This window comes from Mirounga leonina, unplaced genomic scaffold (assembly GCF_011800145.1).
Source record: "Mirounga leonina isolate KUSES-001 unplaced genomic scaffold, KU_Mleo_1.0 Mir_127, whole genome shotgun sequence".
Classification (NCBI taxonomy): Eukaryota; Metazoa; Chordata; class Mammalia; order Carnivora; family Phocidae; genus Mirounga; species Mirounga leonina.
This window is the reverse complement of record NW_023270316.1, coordinates 50,908,116-50,927,430: the sequence shown is the minus strand read 5'-3', so window position 1 is coordinate 50,927,430 and position 19,315 is coordinate 50,908,116.

Sequence of the window (19,315 nt, the reverse complement as noted above, 5' to 3'; positions counted from 1 at the left end):
TTTTTAAAGATTTATTTACTTATTTGAGAGAGAGAGAGAGAGAGCAAGTGGGTGGTGGAGAGAACGAGAGAGAGAGAGAATCTTCAAGCAGATTCTCCACTGAGCGTGGAGCCTGACACGGGGGGCTCGATCTCATGACCCATGAAATCATGACCTGAGCTGAAACCAAGAGTCAGGTGCTTAACCCACTGAGCTAGCCAGGCACCCCAGGTGTGGGGACTATTTTCGTAAGATGTTTAAAAAAGGCCCCTTTAGAGAGGTGACATTGGAGCTCAGGTCTGCATGAAGTGGTGAAAGGAGGTTGGTTGAGATCAGGGACAAGTATCCTAGGTTGGGAGCCTGGCAAGTGCAAAGGTCTTGAGGGGACAATGGAAGTGGCTTGTCAAGGAGAAGGCTGGAAAGAGTACAGAGCATGGTAGCAGAAGCTTAAGTAGGTTCCTGAATTGCTGCCTGCATGTGCACAAACCAGCTTCGTGGACATTTTCTCTTACAACAACGTTCATGCTAGAATGTTGAATGTGTTAAGTATTGTTTGAAATACTGTTAGGTTGGATGTAGCTTAGATTCTCTTTCTTAGGCCGTGTCCACTCTCTTTCTTCTTGCAAGGTTGGGGTTGGTGATGGCATTTGTTTTAATGGGGTTTAATCTACATTTCCTTAGGTTTTAAGATGTGAAAAAAAGTCTTATGAAGGTGTCTTTACTTATCATGTATCTTAATGCCCAATGCTGGGTCGAATCCCACATTGAAACACATCTGAGTAGGACAGAGAAGTAGATAATCACTAATGGTTGAAAAATTAAGATCATTGATATATTCCTATAATATCTGCTTTAAAAAATATAGTATTAAAAGGAAGCCACAAACATTTTTGGCCACCTATTATGAGGTGAGCATATCCACCTGTCTTAATTCATCCTCTCAGCAATCCTATTGTTAACACCATTTTGCAGCTATAGAAACTAAGGCTCAGAAGCACTAAATAGCTTGTCCAAGGTCACACAGCTAGTAAATGCCAGAGTTAGGATTTCAAGTCACGTCTGCCGCCTCCTGTTTGGAACTCCGGGAGTTGTACCATGTCAGTCTTTAGTGCTATGCCTCCACATACATAAGGCCATGCTGTCATGGACTGAATAGAGAGGCAGTCCTTTTAAGAAAGCAAACAACTTCCTCGAGAAAGAAGCCTCAAAGCTTTATCTCTTGACTGTCAGACCTACCTATCTGTCTGAACATTTTGGAGGAGCCTGTGCCCAGCTCAGCCGTTCCCCCCTTCCCAGAAGAATTCTCCAAAGGGACTGGCAGCAGGAGGAGGCTGGGGGAAGGGGCTGGGTCAGCTGGGCATGATTGAACACTGCGCCTGTATCAAAGACCTGATAAAAATCTGGGGCCTCTGGGCACTCGATTTTTAAAGTAATCCTGTCAGTTCCCTAATAATAGTAATAAATTAACCAAACAGCGGATTCAGTGGTATTTTATGTCCTAAGGGTATTGCTTTCACACTTCAACTTGATAGCATGATTTATCAAGAGATAAATTACAGCCGGGAATGAATGGATTTACTGATGTCGGAGAGACGACAAGTATATTTCGAAGATGTTACCAGTGATGGGCATATACCTGACAAGCATACTTGAAAATCCCCAAACAAAAAGCTTCTCTTCAAAGGCTGAATAACTTTAATCTTCACTTTAGATGTAGGTTATTACAAGGACAGAAGGATTTTGATGGTATAATTACCCCCTTCCCCAATCATTATGACCTGAAAGTACTAATTACTTTGCTCTTTGGAGATGGGGTTATGTAGCCACCTCAAACCTTTTCTGAAGCCCATCTGGAAGATAAGTAAATAAATGAATGTGGGGTTATGCTACCGTAAATGAATGTCTATCTGCTGGCTCCCCCATCCTCCACTGCCAATCGGCCTTTACTGTGTGTCTATCATTCTCATATGAGTGCGCCTGACTAAGAGTTTTACTGTTGGATTTGCTTACTGAACAAGACATTCTCATCCTTGGAGGTGAGGGCAAGTGGAATTACTTCCAAGAGGTTGCTCAGAAGAGGAACCAGAAAGCAGAACCAAGAAAGAGAGGCCAGGTAAAGGGTAGGGATGGCTTGAGCTCTCAGGTTTAGATGAGAGCTCCCTAGAGAATGCGTGAAGATGGCCCCCTCCATACAGAGGCAGACCCACAAGTGTGAGCTGAGAAAGCATCCCGCCCTGAAAATCCACAGATGCTTATGGGGCTGTCTCTAGTATGTAATTTTAAGAAAAGGCATATTAGAAGAATTCTTGGTGAGGCATGGTATAACGAATGTGTTCTTAAAGTCTTTTTTGAGTCTTTTATGAGAAGAATGAAAATGGGCTTATTTTTGTGGGTGAGAGTGCTGAGGAGTAGGATAGGATGTGTGCTGTTAGTCCTTAATATCTTGAAGGAAAAATAACTCTAAGCTTGGGGTATTTACCCTATAAAGAAACATGTTAAGGGTATGTTAAGCCTTGGACATTTAAAACATGATTTTAAAACAAATTCCAAAGTCTGGGCAGTGTACAATTAACAAACCCACATAATATTTTGCCCAACAAATCAAAACAAAAAAATTATTAGAAAAAGTAGATGTAGAAATAAGATTTAACTTCAGAAACAAGCAAGCACATAAGCTCATTAATGAATAGTCCACTCAAGAAACAAATGGGATTTAAAATGCTCCCAGCCTTTGGATGGTTTAAAGCTAGCCATAACTAGACAACTATGTACACAGATTAAAAGAAAATGGTGCAATGCAGTTTCTTGTTAAATCCTTTTAAAGTTTTCCAATAGCCCGAAGCATCTGTCAAAATTCCAGGGAGGCCCTACAAAGAACTATTTTAAACCTCCAAATTCAGGGCACCTGAAGAAGTAAAGGTACATGCCATTTTTCCTCTTGGGGATAAACAGCTTTGCCATATATAAATTGAAAACTGTTATAAACATGTAACACTTTCATATCACATAGTCTATGTGGATCTCTCTAGACTTGGATAAGTTTATTCTTTTAATTGTAAAAATATTTAAGCTGCTTCATATACCTCCCCCCCACCCCCCGGCCAAATTCTGAGTAAGTTTTTAAGATTTTATTTTTTTTATTATTATTATTTTTTTATTTATTCCTGAGAGACAGAGAGAGAGACAGAGGCAGAGGGAGAAGCAGGCTCCCCGCGGAGCAGGGAGCCCGATGTGGGACTCGATCCCAGGACCCTGGGATCATGACCCGAGCCGAAGGCAGACGCTTAACCGACTGAGCCACCCAGGCGTCCCATGAGTAAGTTTTTATAGGGAAAAAAAAAATCAAGTGTGAGGCAGAGCTGCTGGACTCAGGGAAGACATCTGGTTTTCAGGCTGAGTCTCTAAGATGGAACCCCACCATCTTGCATATCTGACTACCAGATAAATTCTCCAGTAAAGCCCTAAGAGCCGGAGGAATCATCTTTAACATGCATTCTTCATACTGTCTTTGAGAATGTGCTTACAGGCAAACGTGAGAGGCAGAGCAGAACCGGACAGAGGCTTGAATCTTTCTGAAATCTAAAATCCGACCTGAGAGTCAGAGTTGTGGGTGTGGAGGTGAATTTTGATAGGTGTCCAAAGCAGCTGTTGGCCTAGATGCTCTCCTGGTCACACACACTTCCGGTGGACAACCTGTGCAGTGCTAGTATTGGGAAGCAGTCAACCCAAACTAACTGTATTCAAATTAAGGTAGACAAAGAGTCCAGATGTGGCCATCTGCCAGTCTCCTGTACTATCCATTTCTCAATTCCACATCCTATCAGAAGTAGGAAGGTGGGGCAAGGGAATGAACCCCTCCATCTCTTCTGTTATCACCCTTCTTTTGAGGCCCAGTTCAGCCCAAGGGGTAAGGAAAGAGAGACTACAGGTAATATTTATTTTGTCCTACCCAGAAATATGCTGCCCCAGCTTTTCATCTTTTTTGGGGACCAAATGACACAACTGTTTGTGTTAGGTCTGGTTTTGTTTTCAAAATGGTTTCAATCTTTTTCTGCCTTCAGTTTGTTGAAGCAAAAGTTGCTAGGAGTCACAAACTTGGCCTGCTTTATATTAACACTTACATATATTGCATTTAAAAATGATAGTGCAGGAACAAATGGGAAGAAATGGCATTACTTTTAAATGAAGTGTAACATATAGATAGAAAAACATGCACGTGGATGAATCTTTACAAACTACAAACTGAATATTCCCATTCATGGGAACAAACCACTCAGGTGAAGAAATAAAAAAAGAAATAAGAAATTGCCAGACCCCGGAAGCTCCCCTGTGGTCCCTTCTACTTCCTATCCTGACCAGGCTAACCACTGTTCTGATTTCCATCATCACTATTTTGATTGGTCATTTTTTAAAGAAAAAATTTAATTTAAATAGATGGACTCATACAGTATAAACTCTTCTTTGTCTGTCTTCTTTCATTCAACACTGAGGTTGTGGGAGTCAGTGTTGGTGGTAGTGATAGTTCATTCCTTTTCATTGCGGCAGCATTTCACTGGGTGAACGTGACCTTCCTCCTGTGGATGAACATTTGGGTTGTTCACAGTTTTTGCCTATTATGAATAATGTTGTTATGTACATTCTTATATGTATCTTTTGGTGAACATATGTACCATCTCTGTTGGTTATGTACTTAGGAGTGGAATTGATGGGCCAAAGAGTATGCATATGTTCAATATTAGCAAATACTAAACAGTTGTCCAATGTTTCCATTTAATCATGGCAATTAACACTCTGGTCTGAGAGTTTGGGTGGCTCTACATTCTTATCATGACTTGACATTTTAGCCATTCTGGTAGCTGTGTGAATGGCACCATTTCTGAGAATATACATTGTAAAATATAATAGTTAAGCTAGAAATAAAATAACATATATTTTCATGTTTTGAAGATTAAATAATGTCCTGAGAGAGACAAGTAAGTGGGTGACCTCACTGGGGAACACTGGTGACAGATCCCTTATGTATGAACAACGTTTTCAGGGATACCTGCTTTTAATTATTCATTAAAAGATGTGCAGAGTTGCTTTAAAATGTAGGATTGTAGAATTAAAAAAAATACATTTTTTACTGTATTTCTGTTTCATGGGCATTTTGAAGAATTGTGATCAATACCTGATTGCAGGGAATTTGACCATGGGTTAATCTACATCAGCACAAAAAAAGTGCAGCAAAAGGGAGTCTGTTCATATGCTAAATACTCTGAAGCATTTTTCCCTGAGGTAATCTAGATTCTGCTGTCATTTATTAATTCACCTTCCATTATTTCCATAAGCTCAAAGTTGTTGAAGGAAGTCTACATGTGTTTTTTTTAATTGCATTAGAGCTGTTCAAATTTGTCATTCATAACTCTAAAAATCACATTCATGTTCACAAAATATCTGCATCTGATCCCAACCATTTGTTATGAATGTATTTGGTGGCAATAACAAATTAATTCGCCAGAGGTAGATCAAACAAGTCCGTCCTTCCTTCCTTCCTTCCTTCCTTCCCTCCTTCTTCCCTCCCTCCCTCCCTCCCTCCCTCCCACCTTCCCTCCCTCCTCCCTCTCTTCCTTCTTTCCTTTCTATAGAAAGAGAGTGCATGTGCACAGGCAGGGAGGGAGGAGGGGCAGAGGGAGAGGAAAGGGAGAGAGAGAATCCTAAGCAGGCTCCATGCCCAATGCAGGGCTTGATCACATGACCCCTGAGATCGTGACCTGAGCCCAAATCCAGAGTTGGATGCTTAACCGACTGAGCCACCCAGGCACCCCACAAAGTGTTTATTTCCCTCACATAATGAGAGAGAGAGATTTGCTGGTTTTAAGGCTTATTTGCCAGCTGGTTGTGGTTATTTATTATTTCAGCTGCTCAGCAATATCTTTATCCAGCTTTCTGTCATTCTGCTGCATCATCCTTAATGTACCAACTTTCACACTTACGCTTGTTGCCTCATGGTTGTAAGATGGCTGCTATTCTTTAGGCATTACCCCTACATTTAAGGAGAAAAAGAAAGGGTGATTCCAGCTTTATCTTTCTCACTTATCTAGAAAGGTACAGAGCCTCCAGAAGACTTCTGCTTATACCTCTGTATTAATTATCTATTGCTGTGAACAAATAACCGCCAAAACAGTGGCAAAACAACAAAAACCACCACAACAATGAGACTACTGCAGGGGATAAATAAGATGAAAACAAAACCCAAATAATTATTATTTTACAGTTTCTATGGCTCAGAAATGCCCTGGAGGCTTAGCGAGATGGGTCTGGCTCAGGGTCTCTCATGAAGTTCCAGTTAGGATGTTGGTAGGGGCTGCAATCATATGAAGGCATGCCTGGGCTTGAGGATCCACTTCTGAGGTGGTTCACGGTCCAGATGGCCGTTGGCAGGAAGCCTCGGTTACCCGCCACTTGGGTATCTCCATAGTCTCCATGTTGTATCCTCTCAACATGGCAGTTGGCTTCCCGCAGAGCAAGCAATCCAAGAGAGATCAAGACAGAAATCACATTTTATGAACTAGACTTGCAAGACTAACACTGTCCCTTCCACCTTTGGAAGAGTAGTGTACCAAAGAATTTGTGGACATATTTTTAAGCCATCACTGCCTCGTTGGTTGAAACTGACTCACTTGTTTAGGATAATTACCGTGGAAATAAATTTATTGTCAGAGGCTATGCCAATTCTTCCCTTGAAAGAACAGGAGCTCCACTGGCAGGAAGAAAGGGGAAAGAAATATTGGGAATGCAACAAGCTCATGAATTTGTATGTAATGGAATTTTTGAGAACTTGACCAAATAATTCTAGAGTTTATCTGAAGGAAAGAATAGCTTAGAATAGATACAAACCGTTTGAAAAATAAGACTTAAGGGTGAGAAGAGAATGACCAGACCTATGAGACTTCAAAATAATAAGCCAATAATAGGCAAATGAACAGAAAACAATGTTTTCATAAATAGATGCTAATTTATAGGAAATTAATGTTAGAAGGATGAATTATTTAATAATTGGCAATGGAAAATATGTGTTTGAGAAAGATTCAATTACATTCTTGCTATACAACAGAGTAAATTCTAGATGAATTAGAAAGTGAAATGTGGAAAAATGAAACCGCTTCAAGACACTAGAAGAAACTTTAGGTAAATATTTACCTTATCCCGGATGGAGAAGGACTATCTAAGTTCATAAGCAACAGCTTAAATAGCAAAGGAAGAGATTGATTTTAATATTTAAAATTATAAACTCTGTGTCAAAAGCATCATAAAAACTTAGACACAAACAAGGAAATTATGTATTATTGATATTTTGATGGGAAATATTTATTAACAAGAAAAAGACCTTAGCTTTGCTTGAGGTCTATGGCCCTTTTCTATAGAGCAAATATTTTAGATTAAAAATAAAAGAGTGGGAAAATATTAATATATAATGAGTTAATATAACTGATAATAAAACTTCTATCTTCTCAGTAAAATGGGCAAAAACAAACCTACAATTCACAGAACAGATAGAGCAAATGGATAATAAACAGGAATAAATGGCCAATGTCATTAGTAATCGTAATGACACAAATTAAAACACAAGTATAATTTAATTTTTTTAAAAAGATTTTATTTATTTATTTGACAGAGAGAGACACAGCGAGAGAAGGAACACAAGCAGGGGGAGGAGCAGAGGGAGAAGCAGGCTTCCTGCAGAGCAGGGAGCCATGTGGGATGCGCTCCCAGGACCCTGGGATCACGACCCAAGCCGAAGGCAGACGCTTAAGGGACTGAGCCACCCAGGTGCCCCTAAATTTAATGTTTTATCTATCAGATCAACTGCTAGGGCTAGCCAGAATGTGGTAAAAAGGGATAGTCAAACACTGCTAGTCTATGCAAAGCAATTTGGTAATCTTCATAAAGACTTCAACATGTTTGTACTTTTTTATCTGATAATTTTACTTACAAGAATTCAATCTAGTGGTGCCTGAGTGGCTCAGTTGGTTAAGCATCCAACTCTTGGTTTCGGCTCAGTTCGTGATCTCAGGGTGGTGAGATCAAGCCCCGCATTGGGCTTTGCGCTCAGAGCAGAGTCTGCTTGAGATTCTTTCTCCCTCTTTCTCTGCTCCTCCCACTCATGCTCTCTCTCTCTCTAAAATAAATAAATAAATCTGGAAAAAAAATAATCCAGCCTAAGGAAATAATAGAAATTAATTTAAAAATGTACCTATGAAGTGGTATGTCTCAAATCATTTATAGTAGAAACCAAAAGGAAATTCCCTAATTGTCTGACATAGACTCATAGCTAAACAAATCATGGAATGTTCATATTATGGAATATTTGGTGGTTGTTAAAATATCCTAACGAATTTCAATTAGGAAAAATCATGATTTTCCTAATCATGATATAATTTAAAAGCAACACACAGTACATAAAATATATGTGATAGTGTATGAGTTATGGAATATGTATTACATAAGAATAAAGAAGTTTGAATGTATTATATAAGAATAAAGAATTTTGAAAGAAAAGAGAACAAAATATTTGAAATATTTCCTGAAAACTATTTTGGGGGGGTTGTAGGGTTATGAAAAATTTGTGTCTTATTTAGATTTATGAACTTACGAAGTTTCCTACAGTGCATTGCTTTGTGATCAGAAAAAAAGTACTCAGTAAACTCTAAATGGACTGTTTTAATCTTATTATCTAACCTATCTTACTGCTCTTAGGGAGTTGTAGTGTGTGTGTGTGTGTGTGTGTGTGTGTGTGTGTGTGATAAAGACAGAGAGAAAAAGAGAAGGTGAGAGAATTTGTGTACTATAATTCTAGGGAACTTCTGTATAAAAAAATCTAAAATTCATTTTGTCAGGAAGTGGTAGATTAAACCCTACAATAGTGCGTTAACTCTTTCAGGTCACTAAGGGACCAATTAGTGCATTATGCTAAGGGGTACTAAACTGTATCCTACTAGCCTGGAGGAGACCAGGCATGTCCCGCAGCTCTAACTCATATCACCACTGGGAAGTGATTCAAATCTGGCAAGAAGCTGGTTCATTGAATATTAATTGAATGGGTGAATAAATGAAGGAAAAGCGAAGAAGAAGCTAACAAGCTAACTTTTATTGATTATTTTCTACGTGCCAGGGGCTTCCCACTCATTATTTCATTTAATTCTCATGGCAGCCATATGAGGCCTTTGTTATGATTGTCATTACCATTTTGTAGGGGAGGAAACTGAATTTATACCATGGACACACAAACACTTAGTTGCCCATCCTATAAGAAGATGCTGGCCCTAACCTGAGATAGTCACTTACTGGCTGTGGTCAGGAGTATGAAATCCCTCTTGGCCCCCCAGAGCCTTCCTCCAGGTTGACTGGTTGATGAAATTCCACAGTTTAAGACATCCTTCCCCTTCAGTCTGTGGCTTTTCTGAGGATTCCATAGTCAGTAGTATCTGAGGGCAGAGTGGATAGGAGAGAGGTCTGGGGAAGGGAAAACTCTTTTGGGCTATTAGGCACTCGCACTGAAATAAGACTGTATTTCACATTACTTTCTGAGGACTATTTTTTTTTTTTAAGATTTTATTTATTTGAGAGAGAGAGAATGAGAGAGAGCGAGCATATGAGAGGGGGGAGGGTCAGAGGGAGAAGCAGGCTCCCTGCCGAGCAGGGAGCCCGATGCGGGACTCGATCCCGGGACTCCAGGATCATGACCTGAGCCGAAGGCAGTCGCTTAACCAACTGAGCCACCCAGGCGCCCTCTGAGGACTATTTTTAATTAAAAAGGAAAATAAAAGTAAAATGGAGCAGAGGAGAGCACAAGATTGCAGGGGACCTAGGAAGACAGAAAGGAGGACCCCAACACACAGGAGAAAGGGTCTGGAGTTACTTCCTACTAACCATTGGTGTCCCAAGTGTGCTTGGAAGCCGTTTCTCCTTTAGTCTCTTAAAGGTGAAAGGCAGGCATTTGCAAGATAGTCACCTGGGCTGCCGGTGTGGGCAAAGGCTGTTTCAGAGCCTTGGAACAAAGGAAATTGGTTCATAAAGAGAATGTATTCCTCACTCATTTCATTACCAAGAAGCTGTAGCTCACTAGGTTGGCTTGCACAGGCTTGGAAATGGTACTTGAAACTGACACAAGAAAACACAGTATCAGAGTTGAATCCATTTCTCTGGGGGATCCTGGGCGAAGGCAAGAGTTAGTTGCTCTGAATATTTCATGTTTCTCTCTAGAAGAATTTTTCCATCTGAGAAGGAGCACTTTCCTCCTCAGGTGGTGACACACAGTTTTACATTTTAGACATTTAAAGTTTTGAGTGCAGAGTTCCACATCCCTGTAATTTCATCTTTAAAAAAGAGATCAAGAAATAAGATGAAACTTCTAAAAGAAACCTTTTTATTCTTTGTTTGCTTCTTAGCTTAGGCGCATTTATATTTAGGCTTCCAAAGAATGAAGGGGGGCAAAGTGTTTCTTTCTAGAAAGAAAATCCAAACTAGTGACATCTCTAAATAGATTTATACCCAAATTATACACTGTATGTCTACAAGCAACATTATAAAAAATCACCCACATGGCCTTTTGTACTATGATCCATTGTATGATACCAAAACTCCTAGAGGAGGGAGAAAATAATGATTAGGCTTAAGCAAAGTGAAAAGATATTTTCTCAGCTGGAAGCTGTTAATACTTTAGCTGATAAAGACTTGGAGAATAACTCCTCTGTTGTGTGTTTAAAAAATAAATATACAAGCACTGGAATAACTCACAGGATGAGAAATCACAGGAGGGAGATAATAGCTGAGCCTATCTGAGACTGATCGTTTTTCTGCTTATGGGGATGTTGCTCTTTTTCCCTAAGTCTTAGACTGTCAGTTCTTGTGGATGTTGTCTCAGTCCTCTGGGCCTTGCTGTCTTTGAGTAAATCCTGTATTACCAACTCAGCCAAAAGCTTTACATTTTCATGGAAGACAGACAATTATTGGAAACATAGGAAATTTAGGATGCTAAACCTCCTCCACACTCAAAAAATTAAATATAATTTTTCTTATTGCAAAGCAATTTATGTTCATGATAAAAAAAACCTTAAGAAATGCAGAGAAGCAAAAAGAAGAGTCTAATAATCCTACTCATGAGAGAGAAGCACACACAGTAATGGAGTATATCTAGTCTTCCACCCATTTCCATGAGCAATAGCTAAAATCTACACTTTGAAATCAGAACCAACAGTGGATAGAATTCTGAGTCTGCTACCTACAGCTGGGTGACACAAGTCTCAATTTCCTCCTGTAGTAAATGAAGATAATGTTACCCAGTTTGCAGGGTGGTGTGGGGGTAATGTGACACATAGTAAATGTTCAGTACATCGCAGCTATTACGATTTTTCTTTCTTTCTCTCTTTTTGTACTTTTGTCATATTGGTGCCTTACTCTGTCTTTTGCTGGGCTCAGCGGCCCCCATGCTCCCTGCCATACTGGTTTCATCTACAACCATTCCGAAAGCTTTCTTTAGTCTTTGGTGTCCTGTTTCCCAAGCCACAGCCTTCTTGAGGCTGGAGGGCAGCAATTTTACCCAGTTACTTGTGCGCCAGGGGTTATCCATTCAGCCTCGAGACAGGACATTGACTTTCACAACCATTAATGAAAATCCACCCCCTCACCTTCTCATGTCGTATAGTAAGGGCGATGTCCTTTTCGTGATGGTTCTATTTGTCAGGAATGGACATTTAGAACCTTTGGATGTCCTCTGAGTCACCTTGGCCATAAAGTGTTTATCCTAATTTTCTGCTTCCTCTGTCTACTGACAAATGTCTTTACTGTTTGACTAGAAGTAACCACAGTTACTAACAGTAACCACATCTGTTATACGTTCATTCTTCCTCTTCTTCCCATTCCTCGGGCCATTCCCAAGTGTCCTTGATATACTCCTTTCTATCAGCCAGACTGATGGCCCAAGGCCTCCTGATTTCTGTGCATAAACTTCAATCTGTTCAAACTACCTTGACCATTATTAGTATATATTGTTATAGTTATTTATAAATCTGCTAAAAGCTAAATTGTATAGATTCTTGAGTTGCTCCCCGTAATATTACTAAAATTGTATGTCATTCAAAAATACATATTTCTTTAAATTTTCCTTGACAGATGAAGGAGTATGGTTTTCCATCAGGGTATGGTTACCTGCATCAAAAAAAAAAAATAAAGGAGCACTGAAAATGTTCAGATCTGAGTGCTGATTATACTTTCTTCTATAGAGTATACTCTTCTAAAGAGTATAAAGATTGGAGATGTTCTGGACAGGTCAGAACAACCTGGCAGGAGAATGTTTTAATTCCTAAGTTGTAGTATATATAGCCATTTCTTTAAGTAAGATAAAGAATTCAGCTAATAATAATCAAGGTCTCACTTGTCTGAGAGAGGGATCTAAGGACTAGGGGAAGGAGGTCTCTACCCCTGTCATAACACCCTTTTAGGAGGGAGGAGTACAGAGAGGAACAGGGAAGCAGCATAAGAAAGTTGAGCCCCCATTAAGAACCAGCGCTGCACTAGGCTGGAATCTTGACTTTCCCTGGGACAAGCAAGATGGAGGTATCTGCCTAGAAATTGTTAACTTGTGGACTAAGGGCTACCATAGACAGGCATGTCTATTACCCAGCATGTTCACATTCAGGGAATGCTGAGTCTGAGAGACTGTGTTTTCTTGGGCTCAGCAGGGGGCAATCTGTGGGGAATGGGAGTGAATTGCACTTCCTGTTTCTCTTTCTTTGCTTGCTGTGCCCCGTAGTAAGTAGAACTACTTCCTTGTCCAGGTGCTCGGTGTAATGGAATGCTCCATTCTGTGAATGGACCTGGGAATATATATATATATTTTAAATTTATTATGGAGGTTTTCAAAAATATGCAACATTAGAGAGAATCATATAATGAAACCGTGTACCACCACACAATTTTGGCACTTTTCAATATTTTCCCAATTTTGTTTCATCTTTTGTCCTACCACTTACCTTCCATGCCCTTCTTGTAACTACTAAAGCAAATCTCAGAGAAGAAATTCTCTAAATGCTTCACTAGATCTCTAAAAGATAAGGACGGGAAAAAATACAACATAATCACAGTACCATTCATACCTAACAAAATTAGTAGTAATTCCTTAATGTCATCTGACATGTATTCCATGTTTAAATTTTCCTGATTGTCTGAAAAGTCCATTGGTTAGTTCAAATCAGACTCTAATCAAGGCCCACACATTGCATTTAATTGTTAGTTCTTGTAACACTCTAATTACAACAGGTCTTCCTTCCCTATACCCTGTTTTCATGCCATTTCGTTTTTGAAGAAACTGGATCCGTTTTTTCTTTGGAATCAGGGCAGACTTTGGCTGAGCTGTTTCTTCAGGCCTTAAGATTTGGGGCTAACTGAGAGGCCCTGTGAAACAATCCAGCAGGGTGTCTGTGGGCATGTTAATGTCATTCATCATGGTGGGACCCAGATGACTGAGTGACTGATGGGACGAGAGGGAGCCGCTCCGGCCACAAGATATAGAAGGTTGAGAACCATTCTTCTTACGCAGAGAAGCTCAAATCACAGTCCAGGGGAACAGCTGCTTGCCAATGACCTCATTGATCATACTTCTGTTCTTTTAAGAACCTCATCCTGACCCAGAGGCCACAAAATCTGTGAGCTTGGACTTTACACCTTTCTCTCTATACAGACTGTACTCTCCCCCAGCCGCTTTGGTTGGCTGGATTCTGTTGGTAATGCCCGCTTTTCCCATCTCAGTGATCCTAGGCAGCACAGTGGGAATGGTTATTCACACACCTACTGTGTGCTCTGCAGAAGAACAGAGGTGTAGAATGCCATTTGAAAGGTGTCTCCTTTCAATCTCAAAGTCAAACAGACTAACTGTCTTTGGTTTATGAAAGCTGCTTAGTTGATTCTTTGGGCTTTGAAGTACGTGGTACTGATGGGAACTGGAAAAGAAAACCGAATTCTTTCTTGACATGACCTCTGGGTTAATCTCAACCGTTCTAAATAGGGGCTCTAAATAGGGAGGAACGTGGTGACAGCATAACAGAGCCCTGGATTCCTCCATGGTCCATGCCTACATGGGCTTATCAGTATTTCTTGAACATACTTTATGATTCCCCAGCATAGCATGCTCCTTTTTCTTTTAGAGATGTGCTCCTTTTCTACCTCCACCAAAACCTCCTTGAGGTTCAGTTAAGACAGCAACCCCATGAGGCCTTTCTTGAGCTCTCCAGCCAGATATGTGCTCCTCTCCTCTGAGCTTTCAAAGTGCTAACATTCACTGGAACTGCTGTAACTCGAACTTGTCAGAGACCAGGGCTCTCCTGTCTCTTCTTTCTTCTAAGCCCTTCTAAAGACTATGGCCTGGTATCTGACCAAAGAAAAGGGGACACATCTCTAACTAGCCAACAAAGAAGCCAAACCAATCAGTAATGATAAGCACTTGGAGAGTGCCTTGTTAGGGAGTGGAGATTTCAATTGAGCTCAGTAAACAGTTTTGTTTGTTTCACTGTTTGCTACAGAGAATAATAATAGCCAATATTTATATAATGTTTATGATGGATCAGGTTCTGTTCTAAGCACTTTATAGTTATTATTCACTCAATCCTCAGAACAATGCTACAAGGTTGATACTATTTCTACCTCCATTTCATTTTCAGAGAAACAGAGGCATTGTGAGGTTAAGCAAGTTCATCAAGGTTACATAAGCTTTGTAAGTGACAGAACTGGGATATGAACCAAGGCAGTGTGGCTCAAAGGGAAATAAGACATAGTTCTTCGGTCTTCAAGTGTTTACAGTCTGAGGGGTCTAACAAAGCGGAGGATATGATTCTCTTCCAGTCTTAGAATCCCAGACACATTCCACAGAACTGGACGTAACCAACAATGGGGTGGACTGTGCGGTCACAACGGAGACCAGTGTTGAGAGTGGTTGTCCTGCCATGCACCAGGAAGAGAGGCAGTTGTAGGCAAGAGCTGAGCTGAGCTCCCTGTGAGACTGTAAAACCTCCTGCAGAAGGCATTATTAGGCATTGTCCTTCAGAAGTGACCGGGAGAATTCTTTATCTATGGAGGCTGGTCTTTCTCTGAGGAATTCCCCTTTTGTTCTCATTCATTACCATCAGTGAATCTAATTGCAGGATGCCATTTTGTGGTGTGGACTGACTGGCTATTAAAAACTGTTCAGAGGAGACCTTAATATTTAAATAACCATTTGAGTATTTCTTTGGAATTTCCTTCCAAAGCAACAGATCATATGGCAGCAGTGAAACTCTGCTGAACCAAAGCCATGTGGAATTGTAGCCAAATGTTAGGATGGCCTAGCAATCTCCACAGAATTTCTCTGGAGGTTTGGGAATGTTCAGAGTAACCCTCCATCTTAAATACTGTGTTTTTTAGCCAAATGGATTTTCTGAGAAAGAAGAGGTTTTAAGGGCTTCTCTGGAGATAAATGAGCATATAATCATCTGCTCTAGAGGGAAATGGTTCCAAATCTTGGCATAAATCTCGGAGTTGTTGCCTTAGAAACAACAAATGTTGTGTAACTCTCTTCCCTGGACAACCATTTAAGGTCTCTATGATTTGCTCATTTCTACCCTTGGTTTTTAAACCTTTAACCCTAGGAGAGAAATCTTAATCTCTTTCTCCAGTGCAGATGATAACAAACAACTTTTCTCATTTCCCCAGACATTAAACACTTGGTAGGGACCGTTCTTCTTCTTCTTGAGAGGGATTCTGTTAAGATGGTGGAGAGAAGATCCACTGTGGCAGGGCCACTGGGTGTTTATGACATCTGTTCTGGTTTGCTCAGGACTGAGAAATTTCCTGGGGATGCAGGATTTTTGGTGTTTTGTTTTGTTTTTAAAGATTTTGTTTTATTTACTTGAGAGGGAGAGAGAACAAGCAGGGGGAGGGGCAGAGGGAGAGGGGAAGCAGACTCCCCGCTGAGCAGGGAGCCCAACGCTGGACTTGATCTCAGCACCCTGAGATCATGACCTGAGCCAAAGGCAGATGCTTAACCGACTGAGCCACCCAGGCGCCCCAGGATTTTTGGTGTTAAAGCCAGAATGGCTGTTCACCATAGTAGGGGCACAGGCAGTGCTCCAAGGGAGGACACCCAGCTGTGTGGCCTCTGGGCTCTGGATGGCTCCGAGTCCCTCCCCCAGCATCATCAGTGGAGGGCAGTTCAGAGCATGGTCCCTATTGAATTGTCTGGTGATTGCTCTTTTAAAGATTCTCTCACAGCAGTTAGATTAGAAAAACTGTTGGAAATATTACACACAGCCAGATTCAGTTCAGCTCATTCAATTTTACTCAATTTATCAAGCCTACGTGGAGTTTCTATAAATACTGTACTAGAGGCAGGGGATACAAAGATGAATGAGGCTCAGCTCTGCTCCCTAGGGTCTCTTAGTCTAATGGGAGAGGTGAAGGTGTAAGCAAAGAGGCACCTACCAGTGTGATGGGTGCTGTGATAGACGTGGCAGACAAGACATGGGGAGGGACATTGTCAGAGTAGTCCACTACATGAGGAGGTCAAGAAAGCCTTCCCAGAGAAGATAATATTTCAGTAGAGAGTTGGAGGATGAGTAGGCATTTGCCAGCTGGACAGTAGGGAAGAGCACTTCAGATAGAAGCATGAACATAGAGCAAAAGCGCAGAGAAAAGAAATGATCTGTCAAGTAGAAACTTCATGGTATATTTAGGGAACAGCAGGTATGGCCAGAACACAGCGTTCGAGATGGAAGGGATGATAGGAGAGGAGCCTGGAGGCAAGGAGGAAGAGACAGACCATGAATGGTATTGTAGGCAATTATAGTCATCACTGTTGGCTACCTGCCCATCTCCTTTTCCCACTTTGCTGGGGTTTTTTTCAGGTGACCCATCCTCCCCCACATAGCCATCGGCTTCTTTGAGTTAGTCACGGTGATCTCATTTCTCTTGTCAGTGGCTTGTTTTAACATTTGAACTGGACCAAAAGTCTGGCCAAAGAGATGTGGAATGTGTACCTGTTGAGAGCCTTATAGGAAGAGAAGCCCTATTCTCCTGCCGGAAGTTGTCATGTCTGCATGTTTGGCAGCCACCTTGTGAGCGTGAGGATAGCTGGCTTGAAGACAAGCTGACTTGCTGAGGATGTTAGGTCAGAAAGATAGGAAGTGCCTGGGGCCTTGTAGTCACTTTCTCTTAGGATATTTTGTTATATGAGATGAGTTTTACTTATTGTTCTAGCCATTTTGAATTGAGATTTCTGTTACTGGTGGCTGAAAGCGCTTAATGATATGGTAAAGCATGCTAAAAACTTGAGGCTTTCAGTGACAGAAGAAATGGTTTAGTGTTATATGGGTTTTGTTTTAGGACACTGACTATTTGTCAGTAGCCATAATTCCTGCCTTTAAATCTAGATGCAGAAACACATTCATGCAACTACCATTTTTTGAAACTTATGCCAAGTACCATTCTAAATGCTATAGATACAGTGTCATATAAGATATGCTATGTACTCTTAGGGGATTTGCAATCTCTTGGTGGAGACAGGCAAGTGAATCAACTTCACAGTATAATGTGGACAGTGCTGTGATAAAGTTAGACTCAGGGTATTAGAGTAGTACAGTAGGGCTCCTAAATCAGTCCGTTAAGTCATAGAGCACTTACCAAGGAGGTGAGACTTGTACTGAACCAACTGAAGACCCTTGAAGCAATAACTAGTCATCCAGAGAACTCCACCTAGACCCAGATATACCCACATCTCTGCCCTTCTGTTTCTGCTGTGGTCCCTCTGACTTAAACCCATGTCTGGATGCCACTCTTTGGCTTGCCCTCACTCATCTCTTCTAGATTTAGTTTCTTGCTCCTGTCTCTTGAATTGGCCAGTTCATCTATTCTAACTTGGCTTTTTGTTGGTTACATTGTTCCAAGCTCCAGAGTGTTTTTCTGTGAAGTCTTGACTTCAGAAATTTTGGCTTTTGCCTGCTGCTTCTGGACATTTTCTTGCTGAAGGAGGTACCTGGCTTATTTTGAGCTTGTCTGATTTTTCCCTACCCTAACCCCTCATATAATCTCCATGTGTGGGCCAAGGTATTAGCTGCCAGGACCCAAGGGCTCAATGTACTTATAATAATGACTGTGAGTCTCATCATGTCATTTTGAGACTGATACAGAAGGTCAGATTGGTTTAGAAAACTTTGGAGTAGGTAAAAATTAGGTAAGAAATACTTTCCATTTTCCTTTTGGCATCATTTTTTTTTTTTTAAATTTTTGGTAGGGGTGTGTCTGAAGACTTTTCAAATATATGGAGAAGCTATATATGCACAGCAGTATAACTCCCCATGTACCATGAGTATTTGTGTTATGAATGATGTTGTTTAGTGTGGGAAGAGTATTAACAACCCCTTTAACATTTGTGAAAGGCCTTTCTCTGGAGGATGAAAACCAAAGAAGGTTTTCTGGCTTATGCAACCTTCCTAAGAATTGATTAAGTGCATCAGCCCCGAGGGGTAGGGAATTTGGAAAGGTAGAATGGTTTTCCTAATGGTTTCCTGTAGGTTCAAAACAGCTTAGTGTTTACTCTCTAAGGTCGCTGAGCTTGAAAATCAGTAGGTAGAAAGGGTTTAAGTAAAGAGCAGAGATAAGAAATGGTATATATTACTTTTTAAAAATTAGAGATACCACATTCTTTCTTTCAAATATTATATATATATTTTAAAGAGAACTCCATTGAACTTAGAAAAACAATATGGCTCAGTATAAAGAAATCAAGCAACAAAGAAAGATACAAAGAAGAAAAAAAAAGTCGCTCCAGATCCCACTACACAGACATAACTACCGTTAACATCATTGTAAACATCATCCCAAGCATCTCCTTGGGATGAGATTGCCCCTATTCAGAATGCACAGGTTTAAGGTTTTCTATTATTTCCATTTCCTGATTTCATTAAGGACAGGAAAGGTTTATTTTCCCAACATTTTTATTATTATTTTTGGTTGCCTATGGGTTTTGCATAGATAGTGGAATAAAAGGACCCTTATCTTTTTTTTTTTAAGATTTTATTTATTTATTTGACAGAGAGAGAGAGCACAAGTAGTCAGAGTGGCAGGCAGAGGGAGAGGGAGAAGCAGGCTCTCTGCTGAGCAGGGAGCCGGATGTGGGGCTCGATCCCAGGACCCCGGGATCATGACCTGAGCCAAAGGCAGCCGCTTAACCAACTGAGCCACCCAGGCGCCCCAAAAGGACCCTTATCTCGACTTCTTTGATCAAAGTACATATTTCTTCCAACTAGAGAAAAGTCAGATAACTTCAAAG